At 41.2% G+C, this 20,598-nt stretch overlaps 1 protein-coding gene across 2 annotated transcripts in view; it reads left to right on the plus strand.

Moving 5' to 3' along the window:
- The window catches only part of GRIP1 (glutamate receptor interacting protein 1), a 316,084-nt gene that overhangs the window by 117,418 nt on the left and 178,068 nt on the right, over window positions 1–20,598 (plus strand). The gene's annotated exons all lie outside the window — the stretch shown is intronic.

Here is a 20,598-nt window from a genome sequence, read left to right on the forward strand (position 1 = left end):
CACTTGATTGTGTCATATGATCCTTCTAATCATAACACTACATGTTGGATTCAACTGGCTAGTATTTTGGTGAGGATTTTTCTGTCTATGTTCATCAATGATACTGGCCTGTAATTTTCTTTTCTGTGGTATCTTTGTCTGGTTTTTGGTATCAGGGCAATGGTGGCCTCATGAATGAGTTTAACAGTGTTCCTTCCTCTGCAATTTTAGGGAGTAGTTTCAGAAGGATAGGTGTTTTGCTTTGTGTCTTTTACATGTTTACCTGACTTCCCCTTTGTAAACGGGAACTGGAACATCATGTTTGATTTTCTCTGAGAATTCTGAGAGTTGACTTTGGTCCTTTTTACAAGAGCCAAGCTTTAAGGGTAGGGTGGGGAGGAAGGAAAGAAATACATTTTACCTTGACTAAGATTTGCAGAGGTGCAGGCCTTGCTCTCAGTATCTGGGTCTCTCAAAACCCTCATCAGGTTTGTGTACCTAGACTGCACTCAATAAAGGCAAAGTAACATTATTGAGAAGAGGGAGAAATGATGGATTAAACTTCTAGGCTGTCTGTAGACCTTGCTGCTGACAAACAAGGGTTTTTACCAATCTGATTCACACCATAATTCAACCTCTGCTGTTTGCCATGTCAATCAGTCAGTTCAGTCGCTCAGTCATGTCCGACTCTTTGCGACCCCATGAATCGCAGCACACCAGGCCTCCCTGTCCATCACCAACTCCCAGAGTTTACCCAAAATCATGTCCATCGAGTCGGTGATGCCATCCAGCCATCTCATCTTCTGTCGTCCCCTTCTCCTCCTGCCCTCAATCTTTCCCAGCATCGAGGTCTTTTCCAATGAGTCAACTCTTCGCATGAGGTGGCCAAAGTATTGGAGTTTCAGCTTCAGCATCAGTCCTTCCAATGAACACCCAGGACTGATCTCCTTTCGGATGGACTCCTTTAGGATCCAACTCCAAAGGGTGGATCTCCTTGCAGTCCAAGGGACTCTCAAGAGTCTTCTCCAACACCACAGTTCAAAAGCATCAATTCTTCGGCGCTCAGCTTTCTTCACAGTCCAACTCTCACATCCATACATGACTACTGGAAAAACCATAGCCTTGACTAGACAGACCTTTGTTGGCAAAGTAATTAATGTCTCTGCTTTTGAATATGCTGTCTAGGTTGGTCATAACTTTCCTTCCAATGTAAACTTTCTGTTTAGTAGCCCAGCTATGGAAGAGGACAAATAAGTCAGTTCCACTGGGGCAGCACAGAACCCAGAAACGTGTTTTTTATGCCTGAGAATGTATTGATTTAAGACGTACATAGCCTTGCATGTGAATTGCATCAGCCCAATTTCTGCATCAGCCTCTGAGAAATATGACCAAAGAACCACGTGTGCTACACGTGCAAGTACCCGAGAACACCCCGAGCCACCCTGACAACAGTACCTGGCCCTGTTGTGCTGGGGAGGAGGGGGGGAGTGACTGAGGCACTCTACAGCCATGTGAGTAACTAAATATTAGAAATACAATAACCATGATGTATCCCTGTTATTTCTTTAATTTAAGCAATTTCCTGGGAGAGCATTGAGGTGTTAATTGCTTCTGCACTTCTTTAGTTGACAGATATGTTCTTTTTCACCTGGGTAAGAGAACCAATTATTGTAATGCTCTCCTGGGCTTGGTGAGATATTCCTTAATAGATTTTAAAGGCATTGGTAGGGCAGTATGCTTTTAAAAGGAAACTGTCCTCTGCCATATTCATACTTGATAACACGTGTGGGTATTGTATTCTGACCACATGATGAATCTGTTAAAGAGGAATATGCAGTGGAGGAAGAAAAGACAGGAGTAATATTTTTTCAGGAATTATATATCCAGATTTCAGATATGAGAAAAATATTTTCCTATGTGTGTGTGTATATCACTGAGTGGAACAAAGATTAAACAAAACAGCAACAAAAGAAGAGCAAGCTTTTTCTTTCAGAATTCAGCGGGGCGCATTTCTCATCAGCTTCCACACGAAGGTGTTATTTTCTGGAACTGGTGTGGCCTTTGAAATGAGGGTCTGGCAGGTCACTCAGTTCAGTTCAGTTCAGTCGCTCAGTCGTGTCCGACTCTTTGCAACCCCATGAATCGCAGCACACCAGGCCTCCCTGTCCATCACCAACTCCTGGACTTCACTCAGACTCACGTCCATCGAGTCGGTGATGCCATCCAGTCATTTCATCCTCTGTCGTCCCCTTCTCCTCCTGCCCCCAATCCCTCCCAGCATCAGTCTTTTCCAGTGAGTCAACTCTTCGCATGAGGTGGCCAAAGTACTGGAGTTTCAGCTTTAGCATCATTCCTTCCAAAGAAATCCCAGGGTTGATCTCCTTCAGAATGGACTGGTTGGATCTCCTTGCAGTCCAAGGGACTCTCAAGAGTCTTCTCCAACACCACAGTGCAAAAGCATCAATTCTTCAGCGCTCAACTTTCTTCACAGTCCAACACTCACATCCATACATGACCACAGGAAAAAGCATAGCCTTGATTAGACGGACCTTTGTTGGCGAAGTAATGTCTCTGCTTTTGAATATGCTATCTAGGTTGGTCATAACTTTTCTTCCAAGGAGTAAGCGTCTTTGAATTTCATGGCTGCAGTCACCATCTGCAGTGATTTTGGAGCCCCCCAAAATAAAGTCTGCCACTGTTTCCACTGTTTCCCCATCTATTTGCCATGAAGTGATGGGACCAGATGCCATGATCTTCGTTTTCTGAATGTTGAGCTTTAAGCCAACTTTTTCACTCTCGTCTTTCACTTTCATCAAGAGGCTTTTTAGTTCCTCTTCACTTTCTGCCATAAGGGTGGTGTCATCTGCATAACTGAGGTTATTGATATTTCTCCCGGCAATCTTGATTCCAGCTTGTGCTTCTTCTAGCCCAGCGTTTCTCATGATGTAGTCTGCATATAAGTTAAATAAGCAGGGTGACAATATACAGCCTTTACGTACTCGTTTTCCTATTTGGAACCAGCCTGTTGTTCCATGTCCAGTTCTAACTGTTGCTTCCTGACGTGCATATAGGTTTCTCAAGAGGCAGGTCAGGTGGTCTGGTATTGTCATCTCTTTCAGAATTTTCCACAGTTGATTGTGATCCACACAGTCAAAGGCTTTGGCATAGTCAATAAAGCAGAAATAGATGGTTTTCTGGAACTCTCTTGCTTTTTCCATGATCCAACAGATGTTGGCAATTTGACCTCTGGTTCCTCTGCCTTTTCTGAAACCAGCTTGAACATCTGGAAGTTCACGGTTCACGTATTGCTGAAGCGTGGCTTGGAGAATTTTGAGCATTCCTTTACTAGCATGTGAGATGAGTGCAATTGTGCAGTAGTTTGAGCATTGTTTGGCATTGCCTTTCTTTGGGATTGGAATGAAAACTGACCTTTTCCAGTGCTGTGGCCACTGCTGAGTTTTCCAAATTGCTGGCATATTGAGTGCAGCATTTTCACAGCATCATCTTTCAGGATTTGAAACAGCTCAACTGGAATTCCATCACCTCTACTAGCTTTGTTTGTAGTGATGCTTTCTAAGGCCCACTTGACTTCACATTCCAGGATGTCTGGCTCTAGGTGAGTGATCACACCATAGTAATTATCTTGGTCATGAAGATCTTTTTTGTACAGTTCTTCCGTGTATTCTTGCCACCTCTTCTTAATATCTTCTGCTTCTGTTAGGTCCATACCATTTCTGTCCTTTATCGAGCCCATCTTTGCATGAAATGTTCCCTTGGTGTCTCTAATTTTCTTGAAGAGATCTCTAGTCTTTCCCATTCTGTTCTTTTCCTCTATTTCTTTGCATTGATCACTGAGGAAGGCTTTCTTATCTCTTGCTATTCTTTGGAACTCTGCATTCAGATGCTTGTATCTTTCCTTTTCTCCTTTGCTTTTCGCTCCTCTTCTTTTCACAGCTATTTGTAAGGCCTCCTCAGACAGCCGTTTTGCTTTTTTGCATTTCTTTTCCATGGGGATGGTCTTGATCCCTGTCTCCTGTAAAATGTCACGAACCTCCGTCCATAGTTCATCAGGCACTCTATCTTTCAGATCTAGTCCCTTAAATCTATTTCTCACTTCCACTGTATAATCATAAGGGATTTGATTTAGGTCATACCTGAATGGCAGGTCAGTAAGTCACTACAAATCAGAAAATATTATTTTCCCATTGTTTAAAAGTGACTTCACAATCTGCTTGAACCACATGTAGTTTTATGTTTCATACTTATATTCGAGAAGGAAAAAAAAAAACAAGAATTTTTGTTAGAATTTGGAACTTTATTTTGGCCAGAATCACTTTGGCAACTTGCCGAGTCAAGGCAACCCTTGTTAACCAAGGTGGTGTATGAAGAAGAAGACTTCATTCATAGTGAGAGCACCTGGTTTTAAGTTCTAGCAAAATGGTTTGCCTGATCGGATGTCCTTAGGCAAATCATCTATCCTCAAAAAGCTTCAGTGTTTTCATCTTTGAGATCCTGGATTTCTGTAAGAATCAAATGAGAAAATATGTAAATCTACTAGGCACCTCTTCAAGTGGTATACAGATGTAAAGTGCTGTGATCAAAGAAAAATCTAGGTTTTCTGGTACGAAGCTTATACAATTTGAGGGAAGGCAGCTCTTTAAGGAGAAAAATACAAAAGTATATTTTAAAAATTTTACAAGACCATGTGACCATGTGAACACCTCACTAGGACCTCTCCCAAGGCTTGGAAAGAAGCCTGTGGTAGTGAACGTCCTGGAAACTTACGAGTGAGTAGCTTTACCTGTGTGTTATTATTACAGCCTTACAGAATGCCAGAGTTGGAAGTGGCCACGCCTGCCACCTGATGGGGCTTCACATCTGTTTTTTCCCGGTAAAGAAACCTCTTTGGAAACAAAATTTTACTTGGAGGAAGAGAAGAGAAAACAGAAAAGAGGAGCTGAAGTTAGGACAAGGAATTTAGTTATAACTGTGTCTGTGTGTTCTCCTCCTACGTGGGTACCTAAGAGCTTCAGCTGAAAGTGAATTTAGAGTGTATTTCATTTATTTGAAGGATGCCTTCCCTCATTTTAACTACTGTGAAACCAGGATGTACCTTAGAGTTGGTCTTGAACCTGCAGTCATTGTTGCCTGTGCATTGCTCTTACTTGGTTGTAATTCCTGATAATATGATTGGATAAATGCAGCCCACTGAAGTTTCAGGCAATACATCATTTAAGAACCATTTCAGGTAGGAACTTGCATTGCTGTCTAAACCATTCTGTTGACACTTTGGGGAAAGATCAAGGAAGGGTCTCAGCAGCTTGGAGGAAAAACCAAGAGACAATAGCAGAGCCTCTCCCGGCTAGCTGCATCATCAGTGTTCTTGATGTCCAGAGGACAGTGTCACATGGCAAGTAAGGGCTTCTGCGACACTAGTTTAGGAGTGAATGTGAAGAAGATGTAGGAATCCCTTAACTAACTTATTTAATGTACATTTTCCTTCTTATGTATGTACTTTGAGTTCCTTTGTAATTATAAAAAAAATTTTTTTAACTTAGTGAAAAGAGAGCATTATGTTGTAATTTAATTGGCAGCATTTCTTAGTGGTGAATAAAACAGCAATGTTCCTTAAAAGTGATGGCAGTGAAGTCAATGAAATATGGTGGCAGTGAAGTCAATGAAATATGGTACTTCTAAAACCATTTAGTTTAATTCTCTCTTTAGAATTAAACTAAATGCGACGTGCCCAAGACAATATGGCTGGCTTTTCCAGGACATAATGAACTAGTTGCAAATATTTTTCAAGCAGTTGTTCCCTAGTTAGCCTCAGACTAGAACCCTCACTCTTTGTTTCACTAATCATATTTGTTATGATTTTGAAATGCTTAGGATCTGTATTCCATACTAATATATAAGTTCCTTGAGGGCAAGGGTTAAGTCTCTCTTGTTTACTGCCTGGTGGCAAGATGCCTAGTAGCAAATCATCAGTGGATTTTCCAGTGGAGGGGTGGATGGGTGAATGAAGGGAAGGGCAAATGGAGAAAGGGATAGATGGATGGATGAACAGAGAAAGGGAGGGATGAGGGGAGGGATAGATGGCGGGGTAGAAAGGACTAAAACATTTCATACTCAGATTGAGGCCACAAGATACTTGGATAAGGTGGCGTTATATATGGCAGTTGATGTACTGATACAAGTAGGCACTGAGAGAAGGAAATAATGACTGGTCTGTCTGCTCATTGCCTTTCTGCTCACCCTGATAGAGAGCCTTTCCACTGGGACAAGGATATGGTTGTTTCTCAAGGAGGGCAGGAAGGAAAAGCGCTGGACCAAAAGAGACACCCTGCTTGTCAGAGTAAAGGAAGCTGAAAGGGAGGATGTGGGTGTAGGACGAGCGAGGTGTCCTTGACGTGGGCAGCACAGCCTCCTCCAGTTCTGGTCCGGTGGGGCCGCAGTGCGGCTCTCATAACGGAAGCTGACTGCAGCAGGCTGCCTGGCTTCTCCATGGAGAGTCCACAGGGCTCCCCTGATGCCTTGCCTCTTGGTTATCTGCAGTGACTGCTCTGTTAGTTTTCCATCTGTTCCTTTATTTGAAATGGATCAAATCTCATAAAACAAGAGAAAGTCATGTAAATGCCCCTGACATCTGTAACAAAATGAGAGGGACAGATTTACTGATTTACTGTTGCCCTGGTGGCTTGGAGTCAGCCAGAGGCTGGCCTTATTTTTCAGATCTTTTCTCAGTGGTGTTTCATCTACACATTCTTGTGTCCATTAGTGTAGCAATTAGTTTATGACTGTCTGAACATGTATAGCAGTCAGTTTTATAAGAAGGCAATCTCATGCACCTAAAACAGATGCAAACTTCTACTTAAACCAATCTTCAAGTCTCAAGTTTCTCAATCTATAAAATGAAAGTGTTGTCCTGTTTACAAGGTTATCCTGAAGGTTAAATTAGAAGACAGATGGGAACCATTTTAAAAAGTACTAACTGCTTTAAAAGGGTAGATAATCTTGAATAGTGTCAGAGATTTCTTCGTTTTAAGTTTTCTCTTCAATCCTGCTCTCACTCTTGGAAGATTCATGGGGACATCTCCGTGGGAAAAGGAGGCCAAGTAAATGTAGCTCTAAGTCCCATTTTGTCCTGAGGATTTAAGAAGTCTGATTTCCTGTTGAAACTTATCCTCCCTTCATTTCTTTTTCAGGCAGAGTGCCTCCCACAATCATGGTTCTTTCAGTTGTCTTTGGAGAAGCAGTGCCTCTAAGCCACGTTTAGCTCCCAGTGTTGGGCACTAGCTAAGCCCCGACTCACTCTCACCAACTGCCAGTGCAGCCTCACCTGGTGTCTGTCTGTCTCAGGATTTCCCTTTGTGGGTCGTTTTATATTTTTGTTTTTAAATTTTATTAAGTATTTACAATGCTGTGTTAATTTCCTCTGTACAACAAAGTGACTCAGTTATACATATATCTACATTCTTTTTCATATCCTTTCCCATTATGGTTTGTCACAGGGTCTTGCACATAGTTCCCTGTGCTATACTGTCGGAGAAAGCGATGGCACCCCACTCCAGTACTCTTGCCTGGAAAATCCCATGGGCAAAGGAGCCTGGTAGGCTGCAGTCCATGGGGTCACGAAGAGTCGGACACTTACTGAGCGACTTCACTTTCACTTTTCACTTTCATGCATTGGAGAAGGAAACGGCAACTCACTCCAGTGTTCTTGCCTGGAGAATCCCAGGGATGGTGGAGCCTGGTGGGCTGCCATCTGTGGGGTCGCACAGAGTTGGACATGACTGAAGTGACTTAGCAGCAGCAGCAGCTATACTGTAGGATCTTGTTTATCCATCCTATATTATATAAGAGTTTGCCTCTGCTAGTCCCAAACTCCCATTCCTCCCCTTCCCTACTGCTTCCTGCCACCTCGGCAACCATTTGACTGTTCTCCATGTCTGTGAATCTGTTTTTGTTTTGTAGGTATGTTGATTTGTATCATATTTTAGATTCCACATATAAGTGATATCATACGGTATTTGTCTTTCTCTGACTTATTTTGCTTAGTGTGATAATCTCTTGGTCCACCCATGTTGCTGCAGATGGCATGATTTCATTCTTTTTAATGGCTGAGTAATATTCCTTTGTATCTATTAATATGTACCTTATCTTCTTTATCCATTCATCTGTCTATGGACACTTAGATTGGTTGGCTGTCTTGGCTATTGTAAATAGTGCTGCTATGAACATAGGGGTGTATGTATCTTTTTAAATTTCATGGTTTTCCTTTGCTTGCAAGTGTTTCTTCTCACTCACACAGCTAGACAAGACATACTTCGCATCCCCTGTTGTTCAGTAGACCAGACCATCTAAGCACTCTAATCCTAGCATGGGAGCTCTGGTTTTTCATATCTACATAGTTATTCAATGTAGATACTAGCCAATATTCTAAAAGACATGCAAAAATGAAAGACTCTCCCCCAACAATATCTCATTAATGTACTAAGCAAATTCTGATACCTCCATGTCTCCAATTAGTAGACCGAAATGCTAGTAATATTTGCAAGCTATTTTCACCTAAAGAAAGAAATTAAGTCTCCAAATACACACTCATAGCCTGCAGGGAGTTTGCCCTGGACCAAAGGTTGAACTGTTTGTTATTCTTCAGGCTCCTAGGCCATGCTGTGCACCAGCCACATTTCACTGAAATTATTAGTATAGACATTTGTCTCTTAGACGTTTAGAATATAAGCTACAGAAAGGTAGAGGCTGTGGTTATGGGGTCTTGGGAATGCTAACCCCTAGCAGAGTCTGAAAATAACAGATCCTCACAAAATGTTTTTGGACCAAAATGATCCACAAGTAGCTGTGGAAATGAAGTTAGCTTCTCTAGGAAAACATTGAAGATCAGAGTGATTTCAAATTTAGCCATGCCAGTTGCTTAGTTTCACTTGTAGAATCTCGGTTTCAATCATGTCAACAACTGTCAAAATTTGAGTACAACCACCTGCAAGTGAAAAGTCACAGATGGGGAAGTTTTCCTGAAGAAAAATTGCCTGGAGCTCTGGAGACAAGTGCAGTTATTGGCTCTGCTGGCCAGTACCATTTGCTTGTCCTTATGGATTCTCAGATATAAATGTCTACCTCTCAGGCCATCCCACTCAGGAGTAAGGGGAGTTTCACTGAGACAGGTCATCTCCTGTTTCTGAAAAACTGAATATGGTTTCATCTTGATTTTTAGATGACTCCACAGGAACATATCACTGATAGGTTTGACATTATTTGCTGTTTCATGACCCCTACCTGAAATGCACACAGATCATAAAATGTCAGCCAGAGGGTGTTCTTTGATTTTCACCTTGCTCAAATCTAATCTAACTTCAGATCTTCAGGATTTCTTAAGTAGAGTACATGGATGGAGTTTAGGGTATCCATGAATTCCCCTGAAATGGTAGCCACAATTTTTCTGAGAATAGAACCCATGGCTTTCATTAGATTCTCAAAGGAATCTATGTTTCAACCAGTGGTTAAGTACTGCTGCTAATTGTTTTGTCTTCTCTTCATAACAATCAAAATACAGAAGAAGATAGCAACCTGCGTACCTGAAATTTTTCCTATAACCAAATAATAATCATGAGGATAACAGTAATACCGTGACTAGCTTATATATTGAACACTATGTGGCAAGTACTATAGTAAGTTCCTAATGAGAATTTTATTACTTTATCTTCACAGCACCCTAAGGGTAGGTCACTTTTTTTTAATTGAAGTATAGTTTAGAGCATTGTCTTGCTTCCAGGGCCTGCTTCTGATGAATGTGGCCGTGTGGTGTGTGTGCTTGTCTGGGCCAGGTGTGTGTGTGCCCGGGCACTTGCCGGGCACTCATGTGCACAGGAATGTACAAGTCTCAGTGACCCTGGACACCACCTCACAGTTCTCTGGAAACCATGCCCTTGACTCATATTCTGAAAACAAATTCTTATGCTTGATCTAAAAGCAAGAACAGAGAATGGTGTATGAAAAGCAGTAAATGTTTTATAGCAAAAATTATACAACTTTGTTTCAAGATAAATATATATATGCTGCTGCTGCTGCTAAGTCGCTTCAGTTGTGTCCGACTCTGTGCAACCCCATAGACGGCAGCCCACCAAGTTCCCCGTCCCTGGGATTCTCTAGGCAAGAACACTGGAGTGGGTTGCCATTTCCTTCTCCAATGAATGGAAGTGAAAAGTGAAAGTGAAGTCGCTCAGTCGTGTCCGACTCTGTGTGACCCCATGGACTGCAGCCTACCAGGCTCCTCCCTCCATGGGATTTTCCAGGCAAGAGTACTGGAATGGGGTGCCATTGCCTTCTCCAAAATATGTATATATTTTAATTTAAATAAAGTATAATTGAATGCAATGTTGTGTTAGTTTCAGGTGTACAGCAAAGTGATTCATATTTTCCAGATTTTTCCCTTACATGTTATTACAAAATATGATTGGTTATCTATTTCATCTACAGTAGTATGTATATGTTAATCCCATCCTCCTAATTTATCCCTCCCTATATATTCCCCTTTGGTAACCGTAAGTTTTCTGTCCTTTATCGAGCCCATCTTTGCATGAAATGTTCCCTTGGTATCTCTAATTTTCTTGAAGAGATCTCTAGTCTTTCCCATTCTGTTCTTTTCCTCTGTTTCTTTGCATTGATCACTGAGGAAGGCTTTCTTATCTCTTCTTGCTATTCTTTGGAACTCTGCATTCAGATCTTTCCTTTTCTCCTTTGCTTTTCGCTTCTCTTCTTTTCACAGCTATTTGTAAGGTCTCCCCAGACAGCTATTCATGGAAAAAGCAAGAGAGTTCCAAAAAAACATCTGTTTCTGCTTTATTGACTATGCCAAAGCCTTTGACTGTGTGGATCACAATAAACTGTGGAAAATTCTGAGAGAGATGGGAATACCAGACCACCTGACCTGCCTCTTGAGAAATCTGTATGCAGGTCAGGAAGCAACAGTTAGAAATGAACATGGAACAGCAGACTGGTTCCAAATAGGAAAAGGAGTACATCAAGGCTGTATATTGTCACCCTGCTTATTTAACTTATATGCAGGGTACATCATGAGAAACGCTGGACTGGAAGCAACACAAGCTGGAATCAAGATTGCCGGGAGAAATATCAATAACCTCAGATATGCAGATGACACCACCCTTATGGCAGAAAGTGAAGAGGACCTAAAACGCCTCTTGATAAAAGTGAAAGAGGAGAGTGAAAAAGTTGGCTTAAAGCTCAAGATTCAGAAAACAAAGATCATGGCATCTGGTCCCATCACTTCATGGCAAATAGATGGGGAAACAGTGGAAACAGTGGCAGACTTTATTTTTGAGGGCTCCAAAATCACTGCAGATGGTGACTGCAGCCATGAAATTAAAAGATGCTTACTCCTTGGAAGAAAAGTTATGACCAACCTAGATAGCATATTCAAAAGCAGAGACATTGCTTTGCCGACTAAGGTCCGTCTAGTCAAGGCTATGCTTTTTCCAGTGGTCATGAATGGATGTGAGAATTGGACTGTGAAGAAAGCTGAGCGCCGAAGAATTAATGCGTTTGAACTGTGGTGTTGGAGAAGACTCTTGAGAGTCCCTTGGACTGCAAGGAGATCCAACCAGTCCATTCTGAAGGAGAACAGCCCTGGGATTTCTTTGGAAGGAATGCTGCTAAAGCTGAAACTCCAGTACTTTGGCCACCTCATGCGAAGAGTTGACTCATTGGAAAAGACTGATGCTGGGAGGGATTGAGGGCAGGAGGAGAAGGGGACGACCGAGGATGAGATGGCTGGATGGCATCACTGAGTCGATGGACGCAACTCTGAGTGAACATCGGGAGTTGGTGATAGACAGGGAGGCCTGGCATGCTGCAATTCATGGGGTCGCAAAGAGTCGGACACGACTGAGTGACTGAACTGAACTGAGACCGCCATTTTGCTTTTTTGCATTTCAAACTCCGGGAGTTGGTGATGGACAGGGAGGCCCGGAGTGCTGCGATTCATGTGATTGCAAAGAGTCAGACACAACTGAGCGACCGAACTGAACTGAACTGAACCATAAGTTTGTTTTCTATGTCTGTGAGTCTATTTCTATTTTATAAATAAGTTCATTTGTTTCATTCTTTTAGATTCCATATATAAGTGTTATTATATATTTGTTTTTGGCGTACTTCACTTAATACATAATCTCTAAGTCTATCCATATTTCTGCACATTTCATTAGTGCATTCTTTATATAGCTCGGTAATAATACTATTTTATATGCATATGCTGTGCTGTGCTTAGTCGCTCAGTCACATCTGACTCTTTGTGACCCCATGAACTGTAGCCCACCAGGCTCCTCTGTCCATGGGGATTCTCCAGGCAAGAATACTGGAGTGGGTTTCCATGCCCTCCTCCAGGGGATCTTCCCTACCCAGGGGTCTAACCCAGATCTCCCGCCTTGCAAGTGGATTCTTAACATATGAGCCACCAGGGAAGCCCTTCTATGCATATATCTGTGTGTGTGTATATATAAAATGTGTGTATAAAATATATATATCACATCTTCTTTATCCATTCGTCCACCATTGGACATTTAGATTGTTGCCATGTCTTGGCTACTGTCAACGGTCCTGCAGTTGAACACTGGGGTGCATGGATCTTTCTGAATTAGTTTACTCTGGGTACATGCCCGCAAGTGTAACAGCAGGATCATATGGTAGTTGTATTTTTAGTTTTTTAAGGAACCTCCATACTGTTCTCCATAGTAGCTGCACCAATTTACATTCCCACCAATAGTGTAGAAGGGTTCCTTTTTCTTCACCTAAAGGTAGATACTTTTATTATCCTTGCTTCAGACAAGGAAGCTAAGACTCCCTCCCCCCAAAACAATTAAATAACTTATAAATTGTGACACTGGGAAACTTAGTAGCAAATTTTGACAGTTAAATCATCGATTTTAGGAAAATAGAAAGCTGAAAGAATCCTAGTATTGCAGTAATTTACAAGCAGTGATATTTTTTCTAAATGCTTCAAGAGACATATTTAAATCACTTACACCAAGAATCCACATGTCTGCTTTATCTATTTTATAAAAACGCTGGTTATGCATCATGTACTTTCAGGGGTCTCAGATTTTTGTGGTTGGTACTGCAGATTTGTGTGTCCTCTTTCTCTAGAGGTGGCCTGAGAAACATGCAGATATTAATCTAGCCCACCCCGTCACCCTGGGAGATAAATACAGATCATAATTTTATTTCACATGAATATTTGTGAAAGGTAGTATTTATGTGTTGTACATCCCTGCCATGAGTTTGACTTATGTTCAGATTCCCAGGGGATGAGAAAAATTCTGGTACATCCCTCATGTCACTAAACAAAGGTGGAAAGTGCCAGAAGACCTTTCCCTACTAGTCTGGGTGGCAAGAACTGAGATAGAAAATGCAGCCATTCATCACAGAAACCCAGCTTTGAGCCCAGCAGCTTTGCTGAACCAGGGGATGAAATGAGTATTGGAAAAAGCATCTGTTTATTTCCTGAGGGGGATAAACTTCCCAGTGGCACCACTGAAAGTAATATACAGATAATACTGCATTGTGAGCAATAATATTCTCTCCAATAGTATTCTGGTGTGAGCTTCAATCCCCCTTATGAAGGCAATGGTAAAAAAACAATCAACCAAAGAAGCTTAGGGAATTAACTGTGTCCTCCTGCTTTATCATTCTGCCTTGGCACCACCCAGCAAGAGTTGTTTGCCACAAGCTGATGCTCGTCTCCAGGTCATAATTCCCTGTGCTGGGACTGATGTACCCATTCATTCAGCAGCTCCCAGGAAGCACCTGCCACATTGCCAGGTGCCATTCTAGGCACTGAACACACAGGTGGGAAGAAAACACCATCTCTGTCACTAGCATCTGAAAGTTTGTGACTTTGTGTATTAAGTTTTCATCAATAGCATTTCTATCTTACTGTTTATGATAAAATTTTTAAAATCTGCTAGTGAATGGAAGTTCAATAAGTAAAGAGCTCTCTGGTATCTCAGACAGTAAAGAATCTGCCTACAGTGCAGGGTACCCGGGTTCAATCCCTGGGTCGGGAGAATCCTCTGGAGAAGGGAGTGGCTACTGGCGCACTACAGTCCATGGGATTTCAAAGAGTCAGACATGACTGAATGACTGACAAAGAGCTTCACCAGGGTGTATTTTGCTGAGTGTGCCCATGATGGTTACTTTTCTTTTTTTAGGTTTTTAAACATTTTATTTATTTATTCATTTATTTTGGCTGTGTCCGATCTTAGTTGTGGCATGCAGGATCTTTAATTGATCTTCAGTTGCAGCATTCAGGATTTAGTTCCCTCACCTAGGGATCGAACTCAGGCCCCCTATAGGAGGAGCATAAAGTCTTAGCCACTGGCCCACCAGGGAAGCCCCAGTGATTGCTTTTAAAATGCCTTTTCTCTTTTTGTGATACGACTCCAAGGTGAGGGTCTTACAAACCCTTTGTTTGGATTGTGACAAAAACCATTCTAAGACTAGGGTTTCCCTGGTACTTAAATTTCATTTCAGTTCTCTGTAACTAGCATTATATCATGTGACTTCACCTTCTCCAATCAGTCTCAGCAACACAAACTTCCTCTTTCCTTAATTCCCTTTTAGTGACTGGGGTCAACAGCCCCAAATCAAACAAGGTGGAAACCTTGAGATCCACCCTCCCTCCCAGTTCCTCGCTCCCCACACACTAATGTGTGCCTAACTCAGGGAAATTCATCACAGTGTATCTGGAGTTAGTGCCATCCACACAGCTACTGATGGATTGCAGTTTCTCTCGTGTTACCCACCCATCCCCTCAAGTCCATGCCTCCCTTTTTGCCTTAACATCTGTCCACACTCCAGTTCTTAGCTTCCCTTGCAATTAGATGTAAATATGGAACCAGTTCTTGCCCTTGGGATGTGAACAGAAGCAGGCCAGTGGTGGCTGTTAAGAGAGTTATTTGTCTCCTTCCCCCAGGGAAATGCAGACAAGATACAGTCCTAAGGCAAAAGTTTCCAAACTCTCTTTGTTCACAGAGTCCTTGACATCTCAGTAGTTTTTTCACTGCACTTCTAGGTCAAATGAAATATCAGTAGCCCCACTTGTTAGTGCTAGGTCCAAGCAATATAATTCATATTATCTCCTAACCATTACCATGTATAAATTTAAAGAACCACAAGTACTTAGTAATGATATGTGTTTGTTGGGCATTGCACAGTTTCTCAAACCTTCAAATCAAATGAAACATTGACAAGTTCATTTCCTGTTCCACATCGTGCCACATGGAACTTCCTTTCTTGTCACAGAAACCACCACCAAAAAAAAGAAAAAAGCATTGGAAAGATAGGCTATCAAGAAAAGCAGGGCTGTGTGCTAATGTTGACCAAAACTGCCTGTAGCTGGTAGGTGGTATTGTATCCAACTGATACCAAGTATGGCTGTAATTCCCTTGCATTGTAAAGATAGTTCACCGTGGTTCTGTGAGTTCACTGGAACCATGGGGCGCCTTGTGCACAGTTTGGGAACCAGAGCCCTGGGGGATGACAGAGGCACAAAATGGAAGAAAGCGCAGATCCCCGAATCTCCATGTGAAGCAGAGAAGGCTGCTGATTGGGAACACCCACCCCGCTCAGGCTTCTATGTGAGTGAAATAAGCTTCCTTTGTGTTTGGACCATTATTCATTTTTGCATTTGTTGGCACAACCTGAGTGCTAAATCACTTCAGTTGTGTTCGACTCTCTGCAATCCTATGCACTGTAGCCCACCAGGCTCCTCTGTCCATGGGGATTCTCCAGGCAAGAATGCTGGAGTGGGTTGCCATGCCCTCCTCCAGGGGATATTCCTGATCCAGGGATCGAACCCAGGTCTCTTATGTCTCCTGCAATGGCAGGCGGGTTCTTTACCACCAGCACTACCTGGGCAGCCCTGACACAGCCTAGCCTAAGTTATTAATATCTTAGAGTCCTGCAGTGACCTTCTAATGGTTCTCCTTGACCCAAATCTGTCTTTTTCCCAAGTTCATGTTGTTGTCACAAAATCTACTGCTTTACCCTAATAACAGGCTAAACCTAAACAAGTGTTTCTCAATCTTGACTGCATGTTAGAATTACCTGTGGAGGTTTTAAAAAAGATGCCGTTGCCCAGTTCCCCACCTGTAAGGATCTTCATCTAATTGAAAGGGACCAATTCCTTGATGAGTACAAACTGCCTCAACTCACCGAACCTCAAATAGATCATTTGAGCAGTCCTTTAACTATTAAGGGAAATGAACTTGTAATTTAAAAACTCCAGACACAGATGGCTTCATTGAAAATTATACCAAATGTCTTAAAAAAGAATAAACAGCAATCCTACACAATCTCTTCCAGAAAAATAGAAGAGGAAAGGATGCATTTCTCAATCCATTTTATGAAGCTAGTATTATTACACTGATACTGAAACCAAAGGGGGAAAAAAAGAAACTACAGATGGTATTTCTCATGAATATAAATTCTTCCCTCATAGCTCAGTTGATAAGAATCTGCCTGCAATGCAGAAGACCTGGGTTTGATTCCCTGGGTTGGGAAGATTCCCCTGGAGAAGGGAAAGGCTACCCACTTCAGTATTCTGGCCTGGAGAATTCCATGGGGCAGCAAAGAATTGGACACTACTGAGCAACCTTCACTTTCATAGGTGCAAAAAAGTCTTTAGCAAAATAATGGCAAGTGAAATTCAGCAATATTAAAAAAAAAAGAATTATATACTGTGAGCAAATGGAGTGTATTTCAGGAATGCAAGACTGGATCAATATTAGAAAATCAATCAATGTAATTCAGGATATTTTCAGACCAAAGAAGAAAAATCACATCATCATATCAGTGCAAAAAGAATGTGGCAAAATTTAAGCTTATGATAAAAACTCTCAGGAAAAAAAAAAAAGAAAGGAATAGAAGGGAATTTCCTCAACTTGAAAATCTACAGAAAACCTACAGGTAATATAATACTTGATGGAATACTGAATTCTTTTCCCTTAAGATAAGGAACAAGGCAAGAATATCTATTTTCATTACTCTTATTCAACAGAGTACTGGAGGTTCTAGCCTGTGCTTTAGGCAAGGAAGGGAAATAAAAGGCATATAGATTGGAAACAAACAAAAACTATCCTTTCTTGCAGATGACATGATTGTCTACATAGAAAACTCTAGCTAATCTACAAAAAAATTCCTAGAATTCTAAAGTGAGTTCAACAAGGCCACAATGTATGAGGTAGATATATAAAAATCAATTGTATATCTGTATACTAGCTATGGACATATGTACATCAAAATTAATAATGCAATACTATTTTCAATTTTACACCCAAAATAAAATACTTTGGTGTAAAACTAACAAAACATGTATAGGGATTGTATGCTGAAAACTACAAAATGCTGATGAAAGAAATCATAGAAATTTCATGGGGATGATCCAGAGAGATGATATGGGGTGGGAGGTGGGAGGGGGATTCAGGATTGGGAGCTTGTATACACCCGTGGTGGATTCATGTCAATGTATGGCAAAATCAATACAGTATTGTAAAGTAAAATAAAGTAAAAATAAAATTTAAAAAAAAAGAATCTCAAAATTAAAAGCAAAAAAATAAATAAATAAATAAAATTTTAATTTAGGATAGAAAAAATAAAAAAATAAAAAGATATGTTGTGTTTATGGATCAAAAGACTCAACATAGTAAAGATGTCTATTCTTTCCAAATTGATAGACAGCTTTAATCCAAATCCTATCAAAATACCAGCAAAAGTTCCTATAGATATAGACAAGATTAGTCTAATATTTTGGAGAGGGCAGTGGCAACCCACTCCAGTACTCTTGCATGGAGAATCCCATGGATGGAGGAGCCTGGTAGGCTGCAGTCCATGGGGTTGCTAAGAGTCTGACATGACTGGGCAACTTCACTTTCACTTTTCACTTTCATACATTGGAGAAGGAAATGGCAACCCACTCCAGTGTTCTTGCCTGGAGAATCCCAGGGACGGGGGAGCCTGGTGGGCTGCCGTCTATGGGGTTGCACAGAGTCAGACACGACTGAAGCGACTTAGCAGCAGCAGCAGCAGTCTAATATTTATATGGAAAGGCAAAGGAGCTAGAAGAACTGAAATAATTTTTATAAACAATAAAATAGAAGCAATCAGCCTACACAGTTTCAAGACTTATTGTATAGATATAGTAATGAAGGCTGCATGGTATCTGTGAAGGGACTGTGGTTGATGTTCATTTGCTCTGTCGTGCCCAACTCTTTGTGACCCCATGGACTGCAGCACGCCAGGCTTCCCTCCTTTACTATATCCTGGAGTTTGCTCAAACTCATGTCCACTGAATCAGTGACAGACTGATTTTTCACAAGGTTCAAAAGCAACTTGGTGGATAAGATAGCCTATTCAACAAATGGTGCTGGAGTAATTGAACACTCATCCCACTCCCCGCCCCCCAAGTTATATGAACCGTGACTAAATCTCCTATCTTATGTAAAAAAAATTAACTTAAAGTGGATAACAGACTTAAATGTAAATATTATGGTTGTTAGATAATATTATAGAACTTATAAGAACTTTTAGAAACTGTAGAAATAAGAGAAATTTCCAGGATCTAAGGCCCAGCAAAGAATTCTTAAAACTTGACAGCAGCGTGACCCATAAAAAGAGAAACTGATCAATTAGACTTCATCACAATTAAAACTGTTGGCTCTGCAGAAGACCTTGCTAGGAGAATGAAATAAAATCTACAGACTGAAAGAATATATTTGCAAACCACATATTCAATTGGGGACGAGTATCTAAAGTATATAAGAAACTCAAAACTCAGCCATAAGAAAGCGAACAATCTAATTAGAAAATGGGCAAAAGACTTGAAAAGACATTTCACCAAAGAGGATATGCAACTGGCAAATAAGTACACACTACAAATTTCCACATTTCCCATTAGAGAAATGGCTCAACTTACCCAAGAATTAAAACCATAGTTAGATATCACTGACAACCATGTATTTATTTAAGTAAATACATATTTATTTAAAAGATTCAATTAAATATCTCACACATATCAGTATGGCTAAAATAAAAACAGGAACAGTCAAGTACTGGCGAGAATGCCAGTGGATCATTCACAAGCTGCTGGTGGGAATGCAAAATGGTACTGCTATCTTGGGAACAATTTGACAGCTCATTAGAAAACTAAATATGCAACTACTGTATGGCTTAGCACTTGTACTCCTGGGCATTTATCCCTGATAAATGAGTAATTATGTCCACACAGAAACTCATATATGAATGTTTGTAGCAGCTTTATTCATAGTAGCCCCAAACTGTAAACAACCAAAATGTCCTTCAACAGGTTAACGGTGATACCAACTTTGTATGTCTATACCATGGGACACTACTTAACAAGAAAAAGGAGCTCTTGCTACGCACAACTTGGATAACTCACCAGAAAATTATCCTGAGTGTAAAAAGTCGACCACAAAGTTTTACACTGTGTGACTGCATTTATTTAACATTCTTAAAATGGCAAAGTTATAAACACAGAGAATAGGGTAAGGAGCTTTTAAAAAGCACTGGAGTTAAGAGCGTAGTGGGTGATCTATAAAGGATAATATGTGGGACCCTTGTGGTGATGGAAATGCCTGTATCTTGACTTCATCAAGATAAATATCTTATTTATATATAAGTATTCTAGTTCTACAAGATGTTACCATCAGAGGAAAACAAGGTAAAGGGGATCAGGGGCTTCTCTGCATTATTTCTTGCAACTACATGTGACTCTTACAGTTAAGATTCACTCAAGATATTTCCCTGCTTGTCCAGTGGTTAAGAATCCACCTTAACAGTGCAGGGGATGTGGGTTCGACCCCTGGTCAGGGACTAATATTCCACGTGCTGCAAGTAAACCCAAGTGCCACAGCTGCTGAGCCCACGTGCTCTGGAACCCGTGTGTCACAATGAAAAAGATCCCAAAGGATGCAACGAAGATCCTGCATGCCGCAACTGAGACCCAATGAAGCCACATAAATAAGTTAATAAATAAATACATATTTATTTAAAAGATGCAATTAAATGTCTCACAGTTAAAACTTTTGACTTTGATCCCTGGATTGGGAAGATCCCCTGGAGAAGAGAATGGCAGCCCACTCCAGTATTCTTGCCTGGGAAATCCTATGGACAGAGAAGCCTGGCGGGCTACAGTCCATGGGGTCACAAAGAGTCCGACATGACTGAGCGACTGAACCCCCACCAGGAGGTGGTGTTCAGATTGATTTGGTCTGGGGTGGGTCCACGCACTGGTATTTCCAAGCTCCCCAGGTGCTTCTAACATGCATCCAGAATTGAAAAAGTGCAAATTGAACTGCGCATCCCAAATCCTAGGTCATCATCTGCCATTTCTTGTTCCTCTGCCTTTAACTCTGCCCTTCCATTTGCTGAGATGAGGCTGCCTTCAAGACCCTACTCAGAAATAACTCCTCTGAGGAACTGTCCAGAGCACGACTTATCCAGTCTGGTGATGGATCCTCCCAGGTTGCACCATGGTGACCCTACGCTTACTCTTGTCATCGCTCTTTGTTG

The sequence above is a fragment of the Capra hircus genome, chromosome 5 (assembly GCF_001704415.2).
Source record: "Capra hircus breed San Clemente chromosome 5, ASM170441v1, whole genome shotgun sequence".
Taxonomy (NCBI): Eukaryota; Metazoa; Chordata; class Mammalia; order Artiodactyla; family Bovidae; genus Capra; species Capra hircus.